Source organism: Cebus imitator, unplaced genomic scaffold (assembly GCF_001604975.1).
Source record: "Cebus imitator isolate Cc_AM_T3 unplaced genomic scaffold, Cebus_imitator-1.0 Scaffold38, whole genome shotgun sequence".
Lineage (NCBI taxonomy): Eukaryota > Metazoa > Chordata > Mammalia > Primates > Cebidae > Cebus > Cebus imitator.
In genome coordinates, this window is record NW_016107353.1 from 3,174,583 (window position 1) to 3,199,327 (window position 24,745).

The following is a 24,745-nucleotide window of genomic DNA, read 5'->3' on the forward strand; positions in this document are numbered from 1 at the left end:
AAAATACAAAAACAAACAAACAAACAAAATTAGCCAGGGCGCACCTGTAGTCCCAGTTAATTGGGAGGCTGAGGCAGGAGAATTGCTTGAACCTGGCAGGGAGAGGTTGCAGTGAGCCGAAATCACGTCATTGCACTCCAGCCTGGGTGAAAGAGTGAGACTCCATCTCAAAAAAAAAAAAGACTACGTGATCATATTGTAATCCTAAACCACCTTCCCTGTTCCCCACACCCACCCACTCTAGCTGGCTTTATCTCACTATTATTTCTGAGATGGTAAGAGGCAGGAGGCCTGGCTTCCTTCAGTTTAGAGATAGCACAAGTGAGGCTCACAGAGTTCCAGGGGCCCGGAGTGTCTTCCAAAGCTTCCTTCTTGGCCCCAACACCTCACTTTATGTCCATCCTCCTGACTGTTCCTCCCAGTCTCCAATCTCCCTCCTCTCAGCAGAGTTGATGGAAACAAATGTTTAGCTTCTGCTGCTGTAGTGTATTACAGTGTGAAATAAACACGGATGCCCCATCTACCCTGACAAAATAATTCATTTACTGCAAAGGGATATAATAAAGTCTGTTTATTACAGCAATTAACAGAGCAGCGTTTGCTGGCATGCTTTTCAGTGGCAACCAGAAAAGTGCTTACTCCAGGTGCATAGATTCGGGAAACCATGCAACTTGAGCCAAAATGAAACCAATTAGAGGCTTAGTAAATGGGTCCCAGCCACCCCAGGAAAATTAACCATCCAAGAGTCAGTTCGGCCGAAGTAGAACCTCAGTGCAGGGGTTTAGCATGATATAGATTGCTACTTCAGAGTTAATCCAGACCTGTCTCCAGGGTCATGGTCTTGAGGATGTGAAATATACCCACTCAACATAGCCACCCCAGGTGCTGAGTCCCAGTCTCAATAAGCTACATAGGGGTATAGGGGTATATAGGTGGGGAACGTTAGCACCATTGACTCTCAGGGGTCTCCTGCCACTGCCATGGATTCAGGACATAAAGAAAGGACTAGAAGCTGGGCCAGAGAGAACAGACAGATAAAGAACAGAAATCCTTTCATTAGACCCTGTCTTCAAGAACATTGAGAAATGTGGCCATCTGAGTAGATCTGCTTTACAACTTGGAGAATATGTGCTATTTTGCTTTGGGCAGAAAGGCTGGACAAAGACATGGAGCCATTTGTTCCAGTTCTTTGGTGGAGGGACAGAAGAAAGGGAAGTGCTGGTTTCGATTTCCCAGTGAATCTGATTGTTAATTAATCAAACTTAATTCTCGATCTTTTAAGAGGTCAGGGGTCACGGCTTATACCAACAGGACATTCTTCAGAATGAAATCTCATTTTCCCAAGAAGAGAAGTGGTCCCAGTGTCACACCTGTGTAGGAAAAACCCATCCTGAGTGGCAGCTCTTTTTTCTCTAGAATAGTCTCTCAGGGAGACCATGGGGAGTTTTGATCTCCTAGAAAACATGAACCTGGGTGCCTAAGCCAGATAGAAAACCAAAGGATCAAAAGGGCAGAGACAAACCCCATCAAACAGTTCCCCCTGGTTGAGGGGTGACCTAGTGGGCTCCCCTTTTCTCCACTACTCTTTCCCATCCTCAGACCTCTGGGACAAGATGCTGTGTTGAAGGATGAGGGCAGAAGCTAGCCTGGCCTCTCTGGAACAGAAAAAGTTAGAGCTTTGAGCATCATGAAAAACGGGATAAAAATAGCAGTGTTGCCGTGGCAACAGAGGCTGGGAGAGTCCTGAGGATCTGTCTGGGTCCTGCCATCTCCCCTTCCTGCCTTCCTCCCGCCCCTTGGATGGAACACAGGAATGAGCTAAAGGAGGAGAGATGGCTGCCCCAAATGGGAAAGAGACAGACCAGCAGCCCATGAGGAAAACCTTTGAATTCCAGACTTGAGGGTTTCTGCCAGCTCCTGAGCTGCCCAGGTCTGGGAGCTCTTGGCTTTTGCAATTTCTTCCTCAGCAAGACAACTTCCTGCAGGGATGCCCTGGGCAGCCACCACTCACCCTCCTGATGGATGGTCCTGACCTCCTGGGCTCCCCTGTGAAGAGCCAAGTTTTCTGTTTCCTTTTCATGATTATAGTTCTGATCCCATGGAAATTTAGAGAAGGGAACCCGGGCGGGCTGGCCACAACAACCCCAACACAGTGGGCACTGACTACTCCAGTGATGGCCTGGGGATCCAGAGGATTCATTCTGATGAGCCAGACACCCTTGTCAGCAACATGGACTTGGGGGGCTGTGTTTGTGTTGGGAGCAGGGTGATGGTGGTGACGGCTCTCTCTTGTTCTTGCTTTTGGGTCAGAGAGATAGAACGTTCATTCCTTGGGAACAGATTCTGGTTCTTGTGGTATTATCAGCTTGATCACCTGCTGGGCACAGCAGCCACCTTCAGGAGGAACACCAGACTTCCTGGACCAGCCTGGAGGGAGCCCACTGAACTCAGCAGCCCAAAGATTCCTTCTCTGACGAAAGCCCATCTTCGCGGTTGTGAACCAAGTATCTGTCTCCAAAAGTTCCAAGCATATCTGGGCACATGTGATAAGTGTGCCCTTTATAATGCATGCTTTCCTGTGAGGTAGGGAGGGCATAGGACTCATTGCCACCTGTTATGGAGAAGGTTGGGAGAGAGGAGGCAATTTGCCAAGGTCAGGATTCAGCCACGGCAGAACACTGGGGGGCTGTGGCTTTCCATCCAGAAACGATCACCAGCACATTCCACCACCAACACATCCCCAACCACTGGGCAAAACGCACATTCAGTCTGTAGACAGGACATATTCCAGCCTGAGGCACTTCCCCTTGCAGAAGGCAAGGAATGAGGTGTGGTGGTTTGAGCAGCATGGAGATGAGCACATGAGGAGCTGTGCAAATAGAAGCCCATGGGTTACATAACTGGGGCAGGGCACCAGTCCATGAGATCTATAAAGCATGGCTTGAGCATCTGTCTGCAGGTGGTGGTGGTGGAGGTGGACATGGTGTGTGTATGCGACAGAGGGAAAGCGAGAGTGTACGTAGTGGCGCCTGTGATGAGCTAGACAGGACCTCGAGTCAGAGTCCAGGCCAACAGACTTACTCCCCTGGGGCCTAGCTGTGGGAGGGAGGAGAGGCAGAGCTGCAGGGGAACCTGGGCGCTGGCTAGGGGAGGATTCTAGCAGAAGCTCTGGGGGACTTGCCTTTCCCTTTCACTCCCCCATCCCCCTCACTTCTCAGAGCCTCCATACCATGTCCTCCCACCCTCCCCACACATTTGCTGTCTGCACAGAAGGCATCTGTGAGGGCACAGGAAACCTGTGACCCTCTGATTCCACAACCCTATGACCCACTGAGGCTCAACTTCCCAGACTCATGGAGCCCTGGACTCCAAGGGGGACTTAAGAGGACATTCATGTAACCCCGATTTATAGTTGAGGAACCTGAGTCTCAGAAATAAGATGTGACTAATCTAAGGTCACGTGGTCATTAGTTTCCAGGCAGGGCTAGAACCCAGGAGACCCGGCTCCCAGCTCACTGTTCTTTGCATCCCACTCTACTACTTCATGTATATTTCAGCTAGTTAATTATTGCTTTTTTTTTTTTCTAAAAATAACAATCTCCCTATATATTTCTATGAATCCATATGCTACATTCAAAAAGCCCTTCCCTGGGAGCAGAGAAGGAAATGACATTCTAATAAAAAGGTTTCAACCTGAGACAAGAAGCCCCTTGGGTCCTGTGGGCCAGGGTCCCAGACCACACTCAAGTCACAAAGACCCTTCACACTTCTTGATACTCCATTTAACAGCCTAAAGCCCAACAGGGAACATAGGCATGGGAAGTCCTCCCTTTACAGATGGAGAAAACTGAGGCCCAGGGAGGCTAAGACCCCCCCACCTGCCTGCAAGGAAGTATCAGTTTCACACAGCAAGAATAAGAGGCCTGATCTCCTCCACAGAATCATCTACCCATGCACCTGAGCGCAGGACCCCCCCCCCAAGGTGGAGTCTCTTGGAGAGAGCCATGGAGAGAGGATGGGAAGGCAAGGCAGCCAGGCCCACCCCAGAAGGAGCAGAAGCCTGGCCAGAAGTCAGAGCCCCAGGGTACAGGGTCTGTGGATGTTGGAGCTGCTTTGGCCTTCCCTGTACCAAGGGCATAAAGATGGGCACAGGTGTCCAGACTGCCTCCCGAGATGCTAAAAGAAGCAAAGTCCCCATTTCTCTGAGAAGGAAACTGAGGGACAATAGAATGTGGGGTTGGGGTGCACCTGGCTAGAAGCTACTACCTCCTACTCAGATCAGCTGCAGTGCTGGCCCCAACCTCAGCCCTGGGTGAAGAAGGGGCCACTGGCTTGGAGGCAGAGGACAACTGGACCTCCACTCAGAACACTTTGACCTTGGGACTCCACCCTTGTTCCCAAAGCCAGGGCTCAAGATATCCAGTATCCCTCTGGAGCCAAGGGCGTTCTCCCAGGGGAAGAAGCTTTCTGGATAGGCTCACTGCCAAAGGCCTGCAGCTACAATCCCTGCCAAATTCTGAGAGGTGCATGTGGGGGAAGCTCTCCTCGGCCACCTACTCCCCAGAACATTCGTTCTCCACTTTCCTGACCTTTCTTCCCGGTGAGCCCGTGTGGTCAGGACAGAACACCCAATACCTCTGAGTCTCCGGGGATACAATTTCATCCTCTGCCACAGGAGTGACTTCTCTAGGATTGCAGCCTCACAGGTGACCGCTAGGGACACATATGCCCTCCAGGCGGCTCTCCGGCCTCTGAGTCAAGGTAACTTTTCTGCCCACCTCTTTGCCTCAGCCAAGGCCTCTACTATCCAAGAGGACAAAGAACCAGGGAGTTTTTCTCCTGTCCTTTGTGACCCCACTGGCCTTTATTGGTGAATCTTGCTGTTCCCTTGAGGGAAGGACTTCTGTTTATAATTCTTTGGATATAAAAGGACATAACAGATTGTAGAAGGCTGGGGCTGGGAGGTAGGGGCAAAGGAAGGGGTTGGAGGATGAAAGGAGGAACCCAAGCTGTGCTCAAGCCTTATAAAGACAATCTGGATCCCACCAAATCTGCCCAAAGCACAGGAAAGGCCCCTGAGTATGGGCATGAGCTGGGCAGGCAGAGGCTGCCGGCGTAGAACATGCCCTTGCTTCTCTGGGGTTCTGGACAAACCCACCGAGGAAGCCTCTTTTTCTCCTTAATTGCTCAGAGAGGCCCACATTCCAAGGAAAGTGGAGCCCAGACTCTCCTGTCTTGGGGCCCTGACGTCTCTACCCAGGTCACCTGTTTACCTGTCAGAGGGCTACCCTGTCACTGGGGAGCTAGAGGGGATCTGACTTTGCTCCTTGGCTGAGAAGTTCCCTGATGAGGGAGAACAGGCTTACAGAATCTGCCTGAATCTGCCTGAAGCATCTTAGCCACTGGCATTCCTGTCCGCTCGTCTTCTAGCCCCGAGAACTCCAGGATCAAAGACAAAAGGCTGTTATGCCAAAATGGGGGGAGAGAGGATGGAAGAAGGAAGGAAAGAGGGAAGGAAATGTTTTTTTCTTTTGCTTTCTACCTCCTGGAAATGGGCTGGGGGTAAGGGCAGAGACTGAAGCTGGAAGGTTGGCGGGGGTGGGGAGATGAGGGAGAAAGTCAAGGAAAGTCCTACAGATCCCCCTACCCCAAGAGTTTCCCCTGAAGGCACCACAGACGAACGTAGTCCCCTCTATGGCTTCTGAGGAGAGAAGAAAAAGGCAGGGGAGATAGGAGAATGGAGGGAGGGCACAGCTCAGTCCAGGAAAGAGGCCCCTTGGTCTGGCCACAGCGAGAAGTCCCTGAGGACGGGGGTCAGGGCCTGGGGAACAGGCCTCCACACTGCTGTGCTGCTGCCAAGGAGGCACAGGGATCGTGATCGTGATCACGGGTGGGTCAGGGACAGGGTCAGGGCTGCTTTCTGGAGGGCCAGAACAGAGGGAGCCACGGAGCCGCTGGCCACCTCTGCCCTCCTCCTCCCTGGACTGGCCACCTCAGGCCTGGCCCCACCTGGCCCAGGAGGATGCTGGGAAGGGGCTGGAAAAGGACTCATGTCCCCGGTCCTGGAGTCCCAGGAGAGTCTCCATCCTGGACTTGGGCGGTTGTCTCATACTTCCGCCCCAGGCCTTCTCCTGGGTCAGGCCTGCTGGTTCTCTGCAAGAGCAGCCACTTTCCCGTTTAGCAGCAGCCCTCCTAGCCCAAGGCGGCACATCCCTCGTGCGGGTTACCCTAAGAAGAGTCCCCCGAAGCTCTCAGGGCAGGAAAGAACTTTCGCTCCTTGGCCTCCCTGGGGCTTCTCCATCTCTGGAAGGCATGCCGCAGGTCCTGGGGTTCCCCTGTGTGGCCGGGGCCTCTCTCCAAGGAGGTCTGAGAATTGGAAGCTACTGGGTGTGGGCATGAGGAGGCTGGGAGGCCCACGGGAGGCTGATGCCCTCAGGTGAGTCAGGCTGAGAAGAGCACCGGCTAAATCAAGACTTAAGATGTAGACACGGCTTCCTGCTCCAAGCCCCAGCCAGAAGCGGGCACTGTCAGGCCTGGGACCTGCTGGGGTTGATGGAGGGGCCCTGGTTCTGCTCACACCGCCGTCTCCCGCTCTCTGTGAACTTCCTCCTTCTTCCTCTTCATTTTGCAGAAGCCATGGAGACCACAGAAGCAGGCGAAAGTGAACTGGGGCATGCCCTACGCCAGGCTGGGGGAACACTCACCAGAGATCTGCAGGGAGAGGCAGGGGAGGGAGAGGGGCAGGAGAAAGGCGGGGAGAGAGAAGCAAGCTGGGGTTAATGCTCCCAGAACCCTCTGGGTCTGGCCCAGTCCAGGCCACTCCCTGAGGCGGCCCTGCTAGGTCTCTCACACCGGCTTGGGGAGGAGCCCGGCCTCCAAACAACAGCTCTTTGAAACTTCAGTGTTTCCTGATCTGTGTGGAGCTGATGTCATGCCTCACACTGGAGACTGGGCGAGTCCAAGGGAGAAAAGAGAAAGCCCAGCTGCTGCCTCCTTTGTTCCCCTCCCACCCACTCTGCCTCACCCCATCCCCATACACCTGTGGTTGGGAAACAGGAAGCAAGCGGGCTTAAAATAGGCTCTGGCTTGTGCCACCTTACACAGGTTCCATCTGGGGGCATCCACTCGCTTCTGCAGGCCGCACACACGACAAGCCCTCCTCCATCCTTCATCCAGGGTAGCCTTACTTTGACACCTGAGACTGAGTCAGATTCTTCCCCTCCTGAACAACCCAGCGTTGTCTGATACCCTAGGAGCGCCTGTAGGGAGTGATCATGCACTTCCGTTGATTGCTCAGAGCAATGCAAATCCCAGTCCTCCTCATGGAGAGAACACACAGCAAAGAGAGTTCTTTTAGCCAACAGGCTCTTTTATTTAGCACCTATGTTGGGCAAAGGGGTTGGGAGGTAAATACAAAAGGGCAAAAAGACTTGGTTTGTTCCCTGGCACATAAGTAAGTCTGAGGTAGAGGCTGAGGTTGGATCTGCCCCAGCTGGACACACCGTCCCTCACCTCTGGCTGACCCGGCCCTCAGCAGGAGCCAGGGGCCACTCTGGTATCTGTGGCAGTCTGGCTGGGGAAGAGAGGGAGCTTCGGGAGCTCAGCTTCAGTCTGCAAGAGTATCCCTTTCTCCAAAGGCTCATTTAGGCTCCCTAGCCTTAGCCACCTGCAGATTCTTCCAGTTCACCTCTCTGCCCTTCCTCTGCCCCTGGGCCTGTTGAAAGGGAGCAGAAGTGCATTCAAGTCACTCAAGCAGAGAAGCTGAGAACAAAGGAACCAAAGCGCCCTGCGTGGAGGTCAGGCCCCGGCCTGGTCTGAATCACTTCTCTCTCCAGGAGTAACACTGGGGGCAAGCAGGTGAGTAAAGCCCAAGTGCTGCGGGGAAGGAGGGAGGCACAGGGCTATGCAGGAGGGGTTTGGAATAGGGAAGCATGAGGCGCCTCCCTTCCCCATCCCCTCATGCAATGGGGATTGCAGAGAATGCCCTGGGCCCCCTAGCAAGGCACATGTGCAAAGTGATTTCACTGCCTTTGAGGAATGCGGCATGGCCCAGGTGGTGGCTCTCTGGACAGTTCCACTGATCTGGCCAACCTCGCCCTTTTGGAAAAACTTCCTTCATGTTTCTCCACGCAGAACTGTGGCCCACACCAAGCACAGTGCCCTATGGAGTCCTGTCAGGGTTCTCCCCTCCCTCAGCCTCTCACCACCCTGGTAATACAGCTAATAGCTGTAATTAATAGGTGCAATGCATTTCCACTGACCAGCTGGATGGGCAGGAGGCCCAGCTTGAGTCAGCATGGGTAGGTAGGCTGGTTATTTAATAACCCGGTTTCCAGCACCATTTACACACCCACTCTGGTTGAGTATATATAGTTAGCAGAGAGCAACCTCCAGGATATATATAGACAGAGCTGAGACACAACTACTATATTTCTAGATCTATCTACTGCAGCTATCCCTGGATCCCTCCTGCGACAAACCTAGAGAGAGACACAGATCCAATTTAGGACTTAGGTGGCCTGGGTTCTATTCCTGGCTCTGATGCTGACATGCTGTGTCATCCTAAGCAAGTGGCTACATCTCTCTGGGCCTTCATTATCTCATCTCAGTGTACCAGGAGGTTAGGCAAGGTTTAACACTAAGACCCCAAACCTAAGGGGCTGGAAGGCATTCGGAATTCTAACTTAATCAGGAAGAAGGGAGGGAGGGTGGGTGGATTTCCTCGTAATCAGTTATTGTCATGCATGCACTTCTCTTGCTGGGGGTGTAAGTTAAGGGTATGATCAACAAAGCATTCCCATGATTATTGAAAAATATATGGCTAGAAATTGACAAGCACAACAAGGCTGATCTGGGAAGAAACTCACAACTAAAACAAGCCAGGCAGGTGGCAGCCCCACAACAGGTCTAGGTCTCTGGGTCTCTGGCCCCAGGGTGCACTGATCCTCTTCCCTTTAAAATAGCAAAATATGCCCCCTTAAGTGACCGTTCTTCCCCAGGGTCCTTTGGGGAGTTTAAGAAAATCCTGTGGAGTGTGGGGTCAGAGGAACCAGGACCTACACATCAAAGGAAAGGAGAGCAAATGAAACCAGCCAGAAGGTGGGCTAGGGGCTGCAGCCTGACTCCCGAGAGGTGTTCAAGGGCTGGCTGCCTCAGTGGGATTCCTGGGGCCTTGTATCTAAGGGCAGAAAGTATAATAAAGGGGGTCTGTCTATTCTGTTCAGATCTTTGCTTTAAAGTGCTCTGGTTCTCCTTCCTCTTCTCTAACAGGGTCTCTAAAAGGGTCCTCATTGTAAGGTGCACAACTCCAAGCCCCAGAGGCTGCCTGGGCTTTGTCTGCAGCACACAGATCGCTGGGCCAGCCCCTGAAGTGGGGGGACATGGGGCAGAGAATTCCAACCCATTTCTGTGTCCCTGCCCGCTGTGAATCCCACTCCTCCCTCAGAGTCCCCAGCAGCAGGTACCTGGGGAGTCCCTCTGCCAGGCTGTGGTCTCTGCTCCTCTCTGCTCTGCCCAGGCAGGAGTCCTGTCGACTCTCTTCCCTGTCTTTACCCCTCACCCTTGGCAGAGGGCTTCAGTACCAGCTGGAGGCTCCCTGGGGAAGTCAGTTCCCCTTGCTGCATCTATTTGAGGGGGAGGAGTCTGGACTCGAGCCTGGGTCCACTCCCCACTCATCAGTGCTCATCATGGGAACTCCCCTCCCACCCTCCCACTCCATTTCCATGCCCATAGTCCAGGAGGGACTAAGGAATGGAAAAACAGCCCCCAGAAGCCCAGAATAGGACAGAGAGGCGGGGAGGACACTGGACAAACCTCCTGCCATCACACAGTTGGCTGCAACTGACTGCAAGCTGTTGGCCCTGGCTTCTTCCCCATCCTCCTCTCTGACTTTTCCCCAGCTCAGGTCCAAGATGGTTTGGGGTCTGGGGCATAGACGATGCTCTGCCCAGCCACCTTTGTGGAGCCGAGCAGAAGAGATGCCAATCCACAGAGCACGCGTCCTCCCCCACCACTAGGAGGTTCCTTGGCCTCCCTGCTGATCTCTTTCCTTGGCCTGACCCCCACATCTCTCTGTGCCAAATACTCTCCCGGGGTCCTCCAACCCTTGCACCTCTGGCAAAAATGGGGCAGTGAGTCAGAAGCAGCATGAACATGTGGAAGAACCAAGAGAAAGAGGGGACTCAGAGCAGGCCAGAAAGTAAGATAAAGAGAAATCCAGGGCCCCAGGCGTGCAGACCACAAACTCCTAGGCGTCTCGAATTTTGGCAATGTCCATCAAAGTGGAAGGCAGAGGGGTGGAAGGGTAGGAAGCTATTTAAAAGTGCTGGGACATGCCAGGAATTCTCTGACAAACAAGAAAAGGGATATTGAGCCCCCCACGACCCATCCCCTCATGTCCCAAGGCAGAGAGCAGAGGCGCCCTCAGCAAGGCAATCCCCACCTTCAGTCCTCGCCACCCCCCACCCCAGGTAAAGGGCAAAAAAGAAGTGACCCAGTAAGGAGGGTGTGCCCTCGGCGCCTCTAGAACAAAGCTGAGCCCTCCACCCCCTCCCCGGCTCCCTTAGCACCGCGCCTCAGTAATTAAAATATGAATTCACCTTCCCTCCCTGAGCCATTCATCACTGCGAAGGGAAGCAGCTGCGGCTTAGGAGACCGGATTTGGGGGATTAGCTCGGGCGGTGGAGCAGACACACCAGGAGAAAGAATTAAAAAGGAAGGGGGTGAATTGGGTTTTCTCTCCCCACCTCCTCCCTCTCCCTCTCCCTCTGGCCGCCACGGAGCCTCCTACCCCACCCCTTCCCCCAAAGCCTAGCCTCTGCAGGTTTCTGGGAACTGTAGTCTACAAGACAGTGTTGATAAACAGGCAGGCCAGGGGTGGGTGGTGGCACAAACTACAGATCCCAGGACTTCTTCCCAGAGTTGGCAGCAGCAAAGCTGGGCACAGGCCTCCAGTCTGGGAGAAGCCAGCATTCTCCTTGGAGGTTAACTCCTTCTTGGCCTGCTTGAGCCTGAGCTCCAGTCTCTGGCTCAGCAAGCTCCCTGGAATCACAGGTCAAGGCCCTCTCTGCCCCCAATGGCCTTCAGAGGCCACAGATCCTAGCTTGCCAGGCCAGCCCCACTTGTATCTTGCTTGCCCACCTATGGAGAAAGTTCCCTCCGCTTTTTCAGACTGCAAGGGCAGCCAAGCATTCTCAGTGGTTCTGAGGTTCTTGGGAGCTGGAGGGGTCAGAACAGCAACGGTCCTAAAATGTCTCTGTGGCTTGCACCCAGGGTTTTCCAGCCTGGCTTGGCAGAGGCTGGCCCACCCTAAGAGTGGGCAACGTGACGGGTAGCAGCAGCAGCTGGAAACCTCATGGACCAGACTGTCAGTGCCAGAATGAACCCCAAAGGTCAAACTTTAGTATCAAACTTTCGAAAGATGAGACAGAGACTTTTTTTTTACCCCCAATAGTCTTTATATTTAGAAAGGACTAGGGCTTAGCAGTCAAACTCTATTTCCACTAAAAATGGAACAAATACAATAAGAGAGAGTCATCTGAATTCAGTGTTGTTAAACATGGGCCCACTCTCCCAAGGGAGGCCTTATGCTGCATATTTCTGAGGACTGTAAAAAGGACTTCAGGCACAGTGGCTCACGCCTGTAATCCCAGCACTCTGGGAGGCCAAGGCGGGTAGATCACGAGGTCAGGAGGTCGAGACCATCTTGGCCAACATGGTGAAACTCTGTCTCTACTAAAAATACAGAAAATTTTTAGTAGAGGCGTGGTGGCCCATGCCTGTAATCCCAGCTACCTGGGAGGCCGAGGCAGGAGAACAGCATGAGCCAGAGTCGGAGGTTGCAGAGAGCAGAGATCCCGCCACTGCACTCCAGCCTGGCGAAAGAGTGAGACTCCAACTCAAACAAACAAACAAACAAACAAACAAAAAGACTTAGATTGCTGGGAATAAAGTTTCAGCCGTCTTCAGGCAGGGGGCAGGACACACACAGCCCTCTGATCTGTGGATCCTCCAGGGAGAAGGGGCATGAGGGCAGCTTGCTTATTCAATGTAGTTGCACAATTACGTGAAATATATAATTGTATATCTTCTCCACGCCTGTCCCATTGGCAGTAGGCAGCAGACAAAGAATAGAAAAGAGATCCACCTTTGTAACCTCAGAAGCATCCCAGGCCCAGCCCCGGCAAAGTGAGGACTGTGTTGGGAGAGTTGCTGAGCTGTGGGCTTGCTCTGTGTCCCTGCTAGTGGTAATTTACCTCTTTTACCCCATCCCTCTTTCCTCCCAGTTCACACTTCAACAAACGCTTACTCAGCCATCCCTACAAAGTGTCTTGCCTTGCTGGAGCTTTACAGAGGTATAATCTCTGGAATGGCTCATCTGTACCCTTGCCCCCAGGCCCAGCCCAGTGCTGGGACCCACCTGGACACACTGTACAGGATTCCTGGGAAAGGCCCAGTTGCAGGAGGCAGGACAGGGACATGGCTGTAACTTGACTTTCCAGCTAGGAGATCAGGAGTTAAGGGAAGCAAATCAGGTGTCTGAACAGCCTCCGAGCAGGGTAGGGAATAGGATAGGCTCACTCTGGGCCTAGGGCAGCTGGACAATGAAAGAGATGGAGGAAGGTGCCAGTCATCTCCGAACTCTGAGCGAGAGAACCCAGAGGGCTAGTAAGAAACCTTGGCCAATTCTCATGCCTTGTTTCTTTCACCGTCTAAGCTGGGGCAGGAGGGGAAGTGGCCTGGATCAGCCCCAGCAAAAAACCAGCTGGCCCGGGCTTTCTCTTTGCTTCTCCTATTGTTCTGATCCCCCCCTCCTCCCCACCTCCTGTGGGAAAAGGAAAACCAGTGATGGACAAAGGGCGATTGGAGTTGGGCCACAGGGCCAATTTGTGGCCGTGCAATAGAGACCTCATTAGAACCACCTCTCCTGCGAGTGCAGCACCCCCTGGTTTTCACAGTACTTTACCATGCACTGGTGTTGGTTCTCCCCATAGGCAGCATAATGTGCTAGGAGCAAAGGTTTTGGCACCAGACCACATGGGTTCAAATCCCAGCTCTGCTCCTTCCTATCCATATGAGCTTGGGCCAATTTCTCAGCTCCCTGTGCCTCAGACTTCCCATAAGTAAAATGGGCAAATAGTAGATAGGACTGCCTTGAGGATGAAATGAGTTAGTACAGATAGGGTGGTTAGAATCATGTAGGTACCCAGTAAATGTTGGTTGGCTCAATTAAGGGTTCTGAGATATTATAAGAAACTTGCCTTCTGATTGTCAATACCAAATCTAGTAGTTTCTATGATTCTTCAATGGTCTGTCTTAGACTGGGGACTGGAACAGGGTGGGGTGGTGGCTAGAAAGTGGGGCACAAGGGTGCTTCCTATTCCAACCCAGCCAGATTGCCCACTTTATTTCCACCTGTTGGAATCTTCCAGGCTGGTAGGGATAAAGTCAGGCTAATTTAAAAGGGACAGCAGAGACAGACATAGGGAGGAGCCAGGCAAGCTGATAAGCAGGATGCTGGTAGGGGCAGGGGGAGGAGGGCAGGTGCCCTTCACACACCTCAGTAGGAGAGGGTAGCACACCAGGAGCTAGGGACCTTGGAGTCCAGCCTGCCACCCGGGGGAGCTGCTACCTTCCTAGTTTCACTCTGCAGATACCTCCTCTCCCCTCGGGGCCAGCATGGAGTGTTCCTGTTTTAGCCTCAGCAAGAGCCCAGAGGTCTCCTGACACATAAAAAGGCTGCAGATTCCAAGCTGACCTCGGAGAAAGGAGTGAAAGAGTGAAGCTTTCCTGGAGGCATTGAGCAAAGGCCCAAGTCTTCATGGCCTGATGCCCTTGACTCCAGCCTCCAAATCTCTGCCATGAGCCAGGCCTCAGTAACTTGGCAAGGGGGAAGGAATCAATTCAGAAAGCTCGGCACACCCTGAGGGTCTCCCTCCTTCCTCAGAGGGAATCTCCCTCTGGAATAACCGGCCCAGTCTCTTCCTTGCAAAGTGAGGAAACATGGCCAGAGGGGAAGTGACTTGGCCAAGGTCACACAGCCTAGCCCCATCCCAGGTTAGCACATCCCCTGATGCCCCACCCCTAAGCAGAGCCTCCTTCTGGTGCCCCTTGGTGGCTGGCTCCAAACCTGGTCCCGTGGGAGGTGCAGCTGCTGCAGGAGAAGGAGCTTGCCCCTCACTGTAGCCCATGGCTTTTAGCCCTACATGAGTTTGGGACAGCAATCACATAGGAATGAAAAGCCATAGGCCACAGCAGAGTGGAGGGGTCCAGCGGCAGGAATCTCACAGGGAAGCGAGAATCTGGGGTACCTGAGAAGCCCTCACTCCCCTTTCTCAGCACCCCCCACCCCAGACCCACCCACACTGCCTCCCTCCAGGACTGGGCCCCCCAGTTTAAATTCTCTCACCATCCTCCACCACCTGCACTAAAGCCATCCCGGTAATGAGTTTCCAGTTCTTGCCCTACAAAGGCCTCACACAACGGTCCTCACTCCAGGGTATGAGGAGGGGTGGCTTCCAGGCCATAAAGGACCTCCTCAAATTCCCTTAATTAGCTTCCAGCCCCCAACCCAGGGTCCTTAACTACCCCTCCCGTAAAGAATAAGGCCGGATCTTTTCAGGGCTGCTGCTGCCAGTGCCCAGGATGGGCTGGAGGGGGTGGAGGGGGGCAGGTTAGGCTCCCTCCTTACAAGCTTAACCCTTTCTCGTCCAGCCACTGGAAGCACAGAGGGCAAAGGAGGGTCTGGGCAAAGGAGGGCAGAGATGAGGGCCTGCCCTTTGTTTAGAGGGGTAAATAGGTTTCTTGAGTGTCCCCAGGGTGGGGGCTGGGCCACTCTTCCCAGACCATTCTGGTGGTTACTGACAACACCCATTCTTACATAGTTTAGAGAGTGAGATCTCCATCTCCAGACCTGGTTGGAGGCAGAAAGAGGGCTGGAGCTGAAATCTCCCCAAGCTGAGGGCAGCTCACTCTGTAGCAGTCTTATCGAGGCTGTGGAAGGGGTGCGCAGTGCCCTGCGGCTCTCCTGGGCGGGACAGGCATCTCCAGGACTGGACTGAAGAGCTGATTGAGGGGAACCAAGGTCTCAGGGCCCTGGAAAAGGTGTGTTCTAATCACAAGTACCAATTCCCCATCCCCTCTCCTGTGCCAGGTCTGCTGCGGGCATCAGCTTCAGAGAAGTGGGCCTCTAGGGCTCCTGCTAGTCCAGGCTCAGGAAAGCCCAGGGGACTCAGACCTCTCCCAGGGGCCCCCAGGAGGATGGTAAGAGGCCACAGGCCCAGATCAGGCCCTGCCTCTGCCAGGGAATAGCTGCCCTTCTCACCACAACTCTACCCCCAGCCCCAGGGCTACACCTGCTGGCTCTCTGCACTACCCTGGTTGGAGCAACCTGCTTTCACTGGACAGGAATCCTGCATTCCCCAACAGCAGCACAGCACAGCACAGCACAGCACAGCACAGCACAGCACAGCACCCCCCTCCACACTCCAGCCATGCCCAACCTTCAGGGCCAAACAACCAGGCATCCTGCAGCCTCCCACCTGAACTTTGGGTCATCCACCCCAGCCCAGCCCCCTCTGGTTCTCCTTTCCTTCCTCTCTCCTGGGGCCAGCCATGGACTCTAGGCAGAATGCCCTCAGCTCCCTCCCAAGGGATGCTGGGCCAGGGGGTGGGGGTCCCAGGGGCTGCTCACCTGGCGGGCTCAACAAGCTTCCCTCTCCCTCGAAGTCTCCCTCACAATTCCCCGCAGAACCACTTCCTGCCTTCCAGGCAGCCACTCACTCCCCCACTCACCCCTCAGAAGCTCCACGCCCCAGCCAGGGCAGGCCTCTTCCCTCCCCTGCCCGCCCACCACCGGCCAGGGCTGAGCTGTGCCCAACTCAACTTGACTCACTTGTGACCTGCCCCTCCCCCAGCCCTGAGGACGGTGGGGGTGGGGGCGGGCTGGGCAGGCGGGGCAGTCAGGTATTCCTTCAACCCTGACTTGGGCCTGAGTAACAAAGGTCTCATTGAGCCTCTGGCTGTCTGGTCGGTGAAGCACAAACCTCTTGTATCTACTGGCTTTTGATCTCACTCCCTCTGAACCAGCCATGTATTACTCATGTCCCCCTGCCGGGCTATTGGTGCGGAGGGGCCGTTTGGTCCCTCCCTCCCTCCCCACCTCCTTTCTCTCCTTCCTTCCCCTGCCGCTCCCCTCCAGCTTTTTTATGGTTTAATTTTTGGCAGGAGACCTGAGATGGCTCCCTGCAGGCCCCCTCTCCTGCCTGGCCACCCTCCCCTTCTCCACAGCCCTGGTTCCTCTCCTTACTCATACCCCCTACTCCGCTCCCACCACTCCCCTGCTCTGGGAGGACAAGGTCAGCACTTGTCTGTCCTTCCATTTCCTTCCTCGGACCAGCTCGAGCCTGGCCCATCCACCCATCCTCACCCAGTCCTGCCCATGGATCCCCATAGCCTCCGATCCCAGCTGCCTATCCTTGGGCACAGGAAGGGCTTAGCCCCTGGCCTGCCTGCTAGACCCAGCCCACCAGACAAGCCTGGAATAAGCTCTGGAAGTGGGCAGTCTCTCTCAGGTGTGTCTGGACCAGAAGGACTGGGCTGGGGGTGGAGGTGGGGACAGCCATCACGTCTCAGGCCAGACTGAACCTCACTTGGAATACGGAGGAAGAGGAAGCAGGTCAAGCTTCGCCTCCTTTCCCAAGGAAAACCCTGCTCCCTCCAATCCGGAGCACCTGGGCAGTGAAAGGCCACTGCTGGGCAAGAACCCCAAGGACGCCCCCTCCTCAAGCTGGGGCCATGCCCACAATTCCAGTGTCCTCTGTGGCCACCCACAACCTTTCTGCAGCTTGCCGGTGGTGAGAACTGGGGCCGGGCAGCCCAAGGGACATCCATGGTATGTAAGGGCCACCTCACAGGGCCACTGGAACATTTTCTCTTTAGCTTCCCCTTGCTCAGTCACCCAGAATCCCTTTCCTCCTTGGCCACTCCAGGGAGAGAGGCAGGCACCTTTGAGGTCTGAGCACTCCCCAGAAATGCCAACAGATGCTAAGAATTCCCATAGTGGCCAACTCTAGAGCCCTGCCCATCCCCCACACCTACCACCTGCGGCCTCCTCTCAGCTTCAGGAGTTTCCACCCCTCCCTGGCCCTCAGGTACTCCCATTCAGCCAGATTTGGGAAACTTCTTCTGCCCCAACAGAGGCCCCATTCTTCCTGCCACTGGCTCCTGTTGTCCCTCATGACTCCACACATTCTTGGACCTCTAATGAGAAGTGGAGACAGTCACCCTGCCTGCCTGCCCTTGCTGTTAGCACAGCCTGGGCCCTGCCGCCTGTGGCAGGAATTGGGGGTGGGGAGGTGGGCAGGGAGGCAACCAGGAGGGAATAAAAGGAGGTGGGGACAAAACAGGAGTGAGGGGGAGATGGAACTGAGAGACACAGAACAGAGACACTGAGAGAAATTGTGAAGAAGAGGACGGAGGTGATAGTTGGAAATGTACACAAAACTCAATAGGAGAAAAAAGGAGAGAAGGGGAAAAGAAACTTTTTTTTTTTTAGTGAAAGCTGTATTATGCATGCTAGGTCCCCCTTAACGATAATCTTTCGGTAACACAAAGTCTTATTATTATTCCCATTTGGTAGATGAAAAAACTGAGGTTTATGGAGGCTACAACTTGGCTGGATGGGCATTGTTTGCTCTTAGAGGAGAGGGTAGGAGAAGCCTGAGAGAAAGAGAAAGCAGAGAGCCACAAAAGAAGAATGCTGACAAAGAGAAGTGGCAGCAGAGGTGAACAGGCAGAACAGAGGCAGCAGGGACAGCTGAGGGGCTCTGGGGGAGGAGGCGGAGGGAGGGCTGGGGACAAGTGACCTCAGGTGTCCCTGGCCTGATTGGCTGGTGGGTGTGCCCTCCCCTCCTCTCTAGTAACAAGTCCCTTAATCTTAGCACAAGCTGCAGAAGCCAGGTCCAGCAAGAAAACTAAAGCCTGTTTCACTGGGGAGCAGGCTGCAGCAACTCCATTTTTAGGGAGCCCCAAGTCCCACCATTTCCTTCAAGGGCATACAGTCAACCTGGGCCTCAGCCCACATCAGGGCGCTGGCTGGAGATGGCTCCAGCTGAGGCTAAGCCAGAACTCCTTTGCAAGAACAGTGAACCATTCCCCCTCCACAGCAGAGAATGACACAGAGGGAAGGGGCGGGGGGGCAAACTGGGCTCAGTCCAAGGAAGAAAAAAAAGTCCTATTCAACAGGAGCCAGTGGGCTCCCTGTTACCGGGGATCATCAAACACAGGGTGCACAGCCGCATCTCAGACCCACTGCCTGGCACAAGGTAGCTGCTCAATAAATGGTATGCTAATGTAGACGCGATCCTTACACCTGGAAGTGAGATAAAACCTAAGGTCCCAAAAGCTCTGACATTTCATGACTACATTAGAGCTGACTTGTCCTCTCAGAGCCTTTCATAGACTTACGTACCCTTTGCAGGGACTTAGAGCTCAGCAGACCTGCCTTTGCCCATGGCAGAACAGAACCACGACATTAAAAAGATACTAAATAAAAGCCACTTGCCTTTATCATCCCACATATACTCCAATCCAAAAAGACTAAACCAGAAGCATTTCACATTATTTCTATGAATGTTGGCCGAATGGTATAGGGACACATTCATTGAATGAATGAATGAATGAATGAATGGCTGATGAAGCTTGGAAACAAGAACAAGCGATCTAAGCTCTATGTTTCAGGTTTGGTGTGTGGTGTGCTTGGAGTTCCTTCATGCCTGTCTTCTCAGGGAAGAAAGTCCCTGGGCTAGAACAGGTTGTGAGGTGTGAGTGGGGAGCAAAGCCTGGAAATCTAATTCCACTCACCATGGGGATGGGAAGGCACTGTTGAAACTTCAAAGAGCCTCAGGGGATATAATTCTGCTATCTGCCCCAAACGAGCCTGCAGATTTGGAGTTTTGTTTGAGATGGGCAGTCCCTGGCCCAGAACCAACCCAGGAGAAGACTAGTTTCATGAAGATGGACCCAGCAGGCTCCCACATACATTGTCCAGACCTGCACTAGACCAGCAGTGTGCTTGCTACGGAGAACCGGTTGACTTCCCTATTTTTAGGCTACTAGGTAGCCTTTCTCCATGGAAAGTTTCCAGTCCCCTCTGCTCCCAGGTTCCATCTCTACGCCAAAGCATGGACAGCTCAGGTTCCCTGTCATTTAACAGCTTGGGAGCCCCCAACCCCCTGGGGTAAAAAGTGGGAAGGGCGATGCTCCACTGAGCAGGAAAACACAATTTTCCCCCAACCAAGGGCTTTCTCTAGTTGTTCCAGGAGCCTCAGTTCTGAGCCATCTCAGGCAGATAGAGGGAGGTCCTAGCCTGGCAGCCCTGGGCTCCTAGGGAAGGGAGAGACAGAGACCTGGCAATAGTCCCAGGCAACAAAGATAGCAAGGGACCTAGGGGCAGGAGAGCAAACACAGGCAGAAGCTGGGGGAGTCTCTGCAGCCTGGATACCCCCAGCCTCCACATCTGATCGCCACTAAGCTCCAAGGTTGGGCTGTGGGAGGAAGGACACAGGGAGGTTCTTGTGTCACAAGAATCTAGCCTCTCCAAGTCCAGGACCCAGGCCACAGTTTTGCCTCTCAGTCAATAAAGCTGTTAAAGAACAATATAAGAATAGGTGACTGGCAAACTCACATGCATTTCAACCTGAGCAATTTATGAATATCCAGATGTCTCAGTGTCTGCCCAAGCACTATTCCTGCCCCCACCCCTTTTCTTCCACGCCCCTCCTCAACCCACATGGGTGATGGTGCCCCAGCCTAAAGAGCTATGGAGCTGGGCTCTCCCAAGCCCCTGTGGAGTACCTCTTGGAGGAGGCGGCAGACATAAATGAAGGGTGGGGAAAATGGCTTCAGGGACTCATGGCTTCAGCCACTCATTTATCAAACATGCACCAAGCACATACAGTGGGATGGGCGCTGTGCTAGGCCGGGCAGGCAGTCCAGTGGGAAGACAGGTTCATATGCATGTGACTGAGATTCAGAGCAGTCACGCCAGCGGGACTGTGGTCTCCCCCACCGCCACCCGGTCTTCTCCAGGTCACCTCTTCCAGGGTTACACTGAATTTGATCCTCCCTAGTTGAGGGTCTCTCCTTCCTCTTCATGCCTTTAGGACAGTGGTCCCCAGCTCTGAGACCTCCTGAGTGTTCTTTGTGTGGGGATGGGGTGCACGGGGTGGGGGTTGTGGTGTATGAGCAATGGGAGCGGTCCTGAGTCTCAGAGAGTGCCCAATACCATTTGGAGGAAGTGTTGTGTGATGTGTGTGTGTGTGTGTGTGTGTGTGTGTCTGTGTGTGAGAGAGATCCTCTTTTCCTGCCTCTGTGACAGCCCCAATGGGGCAACGGGGAGTGGAACTGAGTGACTGAGCTATAAAAGCTATTTGCAGCCCCAGGCCTCAATTGTGTCCTCCTGGAAGGCATAAGCCACCAAAATTATCCCTGAAGGGGGTTTCTTAGAGGACAATCCCCTTCCCTTCAATTTAGAGCTCTTTGACCCGGGGTTCCCATCCCAGCCTCGGAAGAGCTGACTTTTCCTCTAAAGTAAGCCCTTCTTAAGGCTCAAGTTGAGATAAGTTGTTCACTGGCAGATGAAGGTATGTTAAAAAAAAATCATCAGGAAAGATTAAATCAGACCAAAAGAAGAATTTGTTAATGAGGGCTGAAGAAAGGAAGGCAGTATACTAGCAGTTTCAAACAGAGGCTGTGGAATGTTGGTCAGAAGGGAGGGCTCTCCCTTGGATCCCTGGACGCCCTCTCCTGACCAGCTCAGAACTGGCAGGGATGGCCAGCTCTTGTTCCCTGGGGGCACCCTGTTATGGACCCTTTCTCAGGAAAGAGAGCAGCTATCCTCGCCTAGCTACCTTCCTGGGCCCCCACCCGGCCAGGGCTCCTCCTATGGTTGGGCTCCCAGCTCCAGCCCCTCTTAGGTATGCAAGGGCCCCAGGGAGGGGAGGCAGTGGGAGGCAGGTTTATGGCCAAGAGGTCCTGCCAGACATAGACCCCACGGACACAATGGCTAGGAAGGACTCTGATGTGTGTGGGAATTAGCTGGTGTCCCCTCTAAGCCTGGGACCATGTTTGCCTCCACATATACTGGAGTTGGTTTTGCCCACAGACGTGGTTTCTCCCAGGCCCCCAAGCTGGGGTCTCGTGGGGCCCTCTGTTCCAAGGGTACCAGACACCTCTGCTTCCCCCTTCTTAGTGCCAAACAAATGCACAGGTGTCACAAAGCCCTGATCTCTACCCCATTTACAGCCCCTGCCTCATCCCACTCCAAACCATGGGGTAAAGGAAACGCAGAAGGCACTCCAAGCGGGTTTCACTCAGCGGGGCAGGAGGATCGGCTACCTCCAGAGCCAAGGCTAGAGCTCCCTCTTACACTCCCCCCATCTCACCAGCGGCAAAATCCTTTAAAAGGAACAAAGGCAATGGGGGCGGGGAGGGGGCTTCCTCTTTGGTCGACCTAGGGCGGCGGTTGACGCAGCCCGTCCCCGGTCATCTTTCAGGTGAGTGCCTGAACCCGCATCCTGGAGTCCGCCCGTGCCTCAGGGACCCCTCTTCGCCCAGCCAAACCCGGGGCAGGGAGGCAAGTCCTCCTCCGCCGCTCTCGGGCCCCCAATCCGGCCAAGGGGTCGCCAACTCGCAGCACTTTCTGCCTATTTGTTTTCGCTCAGTACTCACAGTTCAGATGCTAAGCCGGCTCCTCTCGCACTCACTTCCTTTGTCTCTCTCTCTCTCTCTCCTCCCCCCACCCACCAATCTCTCTCTTCCCTCCTTGTCCGATTCTCTGCTGTAGCATCCAGTGGAGAAAAATAATTATTCTTCTCAATGGGTTCGCACGGGGCGCACGCACACACGCGCGCGCACACACACCCCGCCGTGGTACCCAATCAATGCACAAATCTTCGGGGTCCCTTTAACCTCTGCGGATGACTCCGGGAGTTAATTATGAAGCCTATTTCGGCGCGGCATAAATATGCATTAAGGTAGGAAATGACAACCGATGCGCTGAACTTCAGGGAATTGGCATTTAGGCGGACTCCGTCTCGCCGCCCCCGACTCCCTCCATGGCCCCACGAGCCACCTCCACAGCCTCGCGCCTTCCCGGGCTCCCAACGCCTATCACAAGCTTCTACCAGGGCTTCAGGGGGCCCCGTGGCAGCATGGACACCGTGCCGGTGCCGGGAGACCCCCTCGTACGCCCTCTGCGGTCGGGGCAGACCCTCAGCGGGAGCTTCTTCCTTCCCCACCCCTGCAGGCCTGGCCCAGGCTGCGACACCCCCAGCACGGGCTCAGCCTGTGAACAAACTCCAAGCTCAGTCCTCGGAGGAGCTGGCGAGAGCGGGACGGCTACCTGCCCGCACGCCCGAGTTCCGGGCACAGCTAGAAAGACCGGGACGCGATTCAACTCCCATTCGGGCGAAGCCGCCTCGCGCCTTCGGGTCCCGCCGCCCCCGGCCGGTCCCGACCCGCACACACACATGCAGGCATTTGCACACACGCGCGCACACACTGCGCCCACATGCACACACACGCATGCACACCCTGGCGCACAGACACTCCCGCGCGCGCTCACGCCCGCACACACTCAGGGTTATAACAAAGGAAGAGGGGCCAGCGCTGCCTTACTTTTGTCTCTCTTCTCTCTTTGGCGGCCCCCCAGCCCCGGGGCCGGCCTGCCCAGCTCACCCCGCCCTCCGCGCCCCCCCCGACGGCCGCGGGCGTCCGGCATTCCGGAGCAGCGAGTCGGAGCGGCAACTTCGCGCCCAGACGCCCGCACCTCGCAGCCCGGCGGGCGGGAGACAAAAGCTGCGGCGCCGCCGCCGGAGGCCGCGCGGCCAAGGTGTGCTCGCTAATTGTCAGGAAATGTGTGTGTGTGCGGCCGGGAGCCCGCAGGGGCGGGGGAGGGGGACGGAGGAAGAGGAGGCCCACCCCTCCTACCCCCGCCACTCGCCAGCGCCGGGCACCCGAACCAGGATTAGAGAATAAATTATCTGCTCTCTTCTCATTGGGCTGTGGCTGAGGACGCCGTCGGCGGCGCCGGGCTGGGAGCTCGCCCGGCTCTTTGCATTCACTGCACAGCTCCGGCTCGCCTCGCTTCGCGGGGGCCGTGAGTCCGGGGCCTCGGCTCCAGACACCAGGGGACACCAGCCTGCTGGCCGCGCCACCCCTCCCCCGCCACCCGGCTCGGCCTCAACCCTCTCCCCTCCCAATTCTGGCTCGGGTCTCGGGGACGGAGATACCGGGGAAAAAGAGGCCCAGAGGCCGAAGATCCCAGTATCCTTCCTCCTCTCCCGCCACGCCCCCTTCCCAAGGAGGCGGAAGTGGGGGAGCAGGAGGGGTCGGTTACCTGCGCCCAGTCCTCTTCAGTCAGAGAGATCTTTTAGAGCCCTCGGAGAGGATCCCTTCAGTGACCACGGCCCATCTCCTGCCCCACACACAATGACAAAGAAGAGATGGCACTAAGGATCTTTGCTTTTCTCCTCTCTCCAGCCCCCTCAACTCCAGCCCAATCTCGTTACTCATTTCCTGGACCTTCCTTTGGCCCACCTTGGCAGACAGCTCATTAACTTCCTGGAAGGAAATACCTTCTGGTTCAAAGCAGCTTCCTGCCAAGAATTCATTCATTCAGCAAGAAATATGTAGGATTCCCACCACTACCACCCCTGCCATGACACGGGCTGGGTGTAAAGAATGCAAAAGAAGATCCAGATGAGACAATCATGTAAGAAAAAAAAAAAAAGCAACAAATACTGGAGCCAGAGGTGCTATACCAGTGAGAAAGGTGCTAATTGTCAGGAAATGGCTAAACCAAGGTACAGGCAAGGTTTGAACCCAAGAGGCAGGACTGACTAACTTCAGCCATTCATTCAACAATAATGTGGCATGCCTTCCATGTCAGGCTCTGTGCTAGGCGTTGAGGGTATACACAGGTGAACCAGTGCATGTGGTGCCCAGTCCCCTGGAATGCAGAGTCCAGTGGACAAGATGGAGACTGACTAGTGTAATACGAGCTAATCAGGAGACATTTGGAGAGTGTGAATAATGGGGACTCTTACTCTTCCCTAGGGAGCCCAGAAACACTTCTCTGAGGAATGAGATCTAAAGGATGAAAGAAAGCTGGGTGAAGATGGGATGGTGAGGGGCAAGGGAAGAGTTCTGGTTAGGAGAGACCTGTAGAGAGGCCCTTGACCTGCTAGTAACTGGCTCATGAGAAGGCAATGAATCGTCCAACTTGCAGAGAGAGAGCACACAACAGAGTGAGGTGGGCCTGGGAAGGACCTGCAGGAACTAGAGAGCTGCCCAGAATTGTATTTGCAGGTGTAATCCAGGCAGACTTCTCCAGGTTCCAAAGGCTGATGTTTTGAAAGAGGCTCACCTGTGTGTTGCTCTCTCTGAGCCCAACCCTACACTGCAGCGCCATTTTACTTGTAGTCTCTGACGGTTGCAGTTGGACCAACTTTGTGCCTGCTGAAGACAACCCCAAAATAAAGAACAGAGATGACAACATCCTGTTTCAACTTGTCACTCTGCAGTGGCCTGCGCCACTCTGTTCACCGCCTCATTCAGTGACCACTGGCATTCATCTGGGGGAAGCTATCCATAACACTGGCTAGACTACCTTTCCATGTGCTGGGATTGTATGCTTTCCTAGTACATTTACTAGACCTAGATTCTCACAAGAGCCCTGCAAGTT

The 24,745-nt window shown here is 54.5% G+C and overlaps 1 protein-coding gene across 8 annotated transcripts in view; it reads right to left on the reverse strand.

The window, feature by feature from the left end:
• LEMD1 (LEM domain containing 1) overlaps positions 1-22,236 on the reverse strand; it is a 72,413-nt gene extending 50,177 nt beyond the window's left edge. The window contains exons 1-3 of one of the 8 annotated variants that reach the window (XR_005199644.1): positions 10,599-11,656; positions 9,465-9,623; positions 6,553-6,711 (exon numbers count right to left, since the gene is read on the reverse strand). The gene's annotated coding sequence lies outside the window, so the exon portion shown is untranslated. Of the gene's footprint in view, positions 1-6,552; positions 6,712-7,343; positions 7,715-9,464; positions 9,624-10,598; positions 11,657-15,691; positions 15,780-21,729 lie in introns of those variants that run through there. The other 7 variants (XR_005199640.1, XR_005199643.1, XR_005199641.1 and 4 more) reach the window with 7 other exon arrangements.
• Between the last annotated feature and the right edge of the window lie 2,509 nt (positions 22,237-24,745).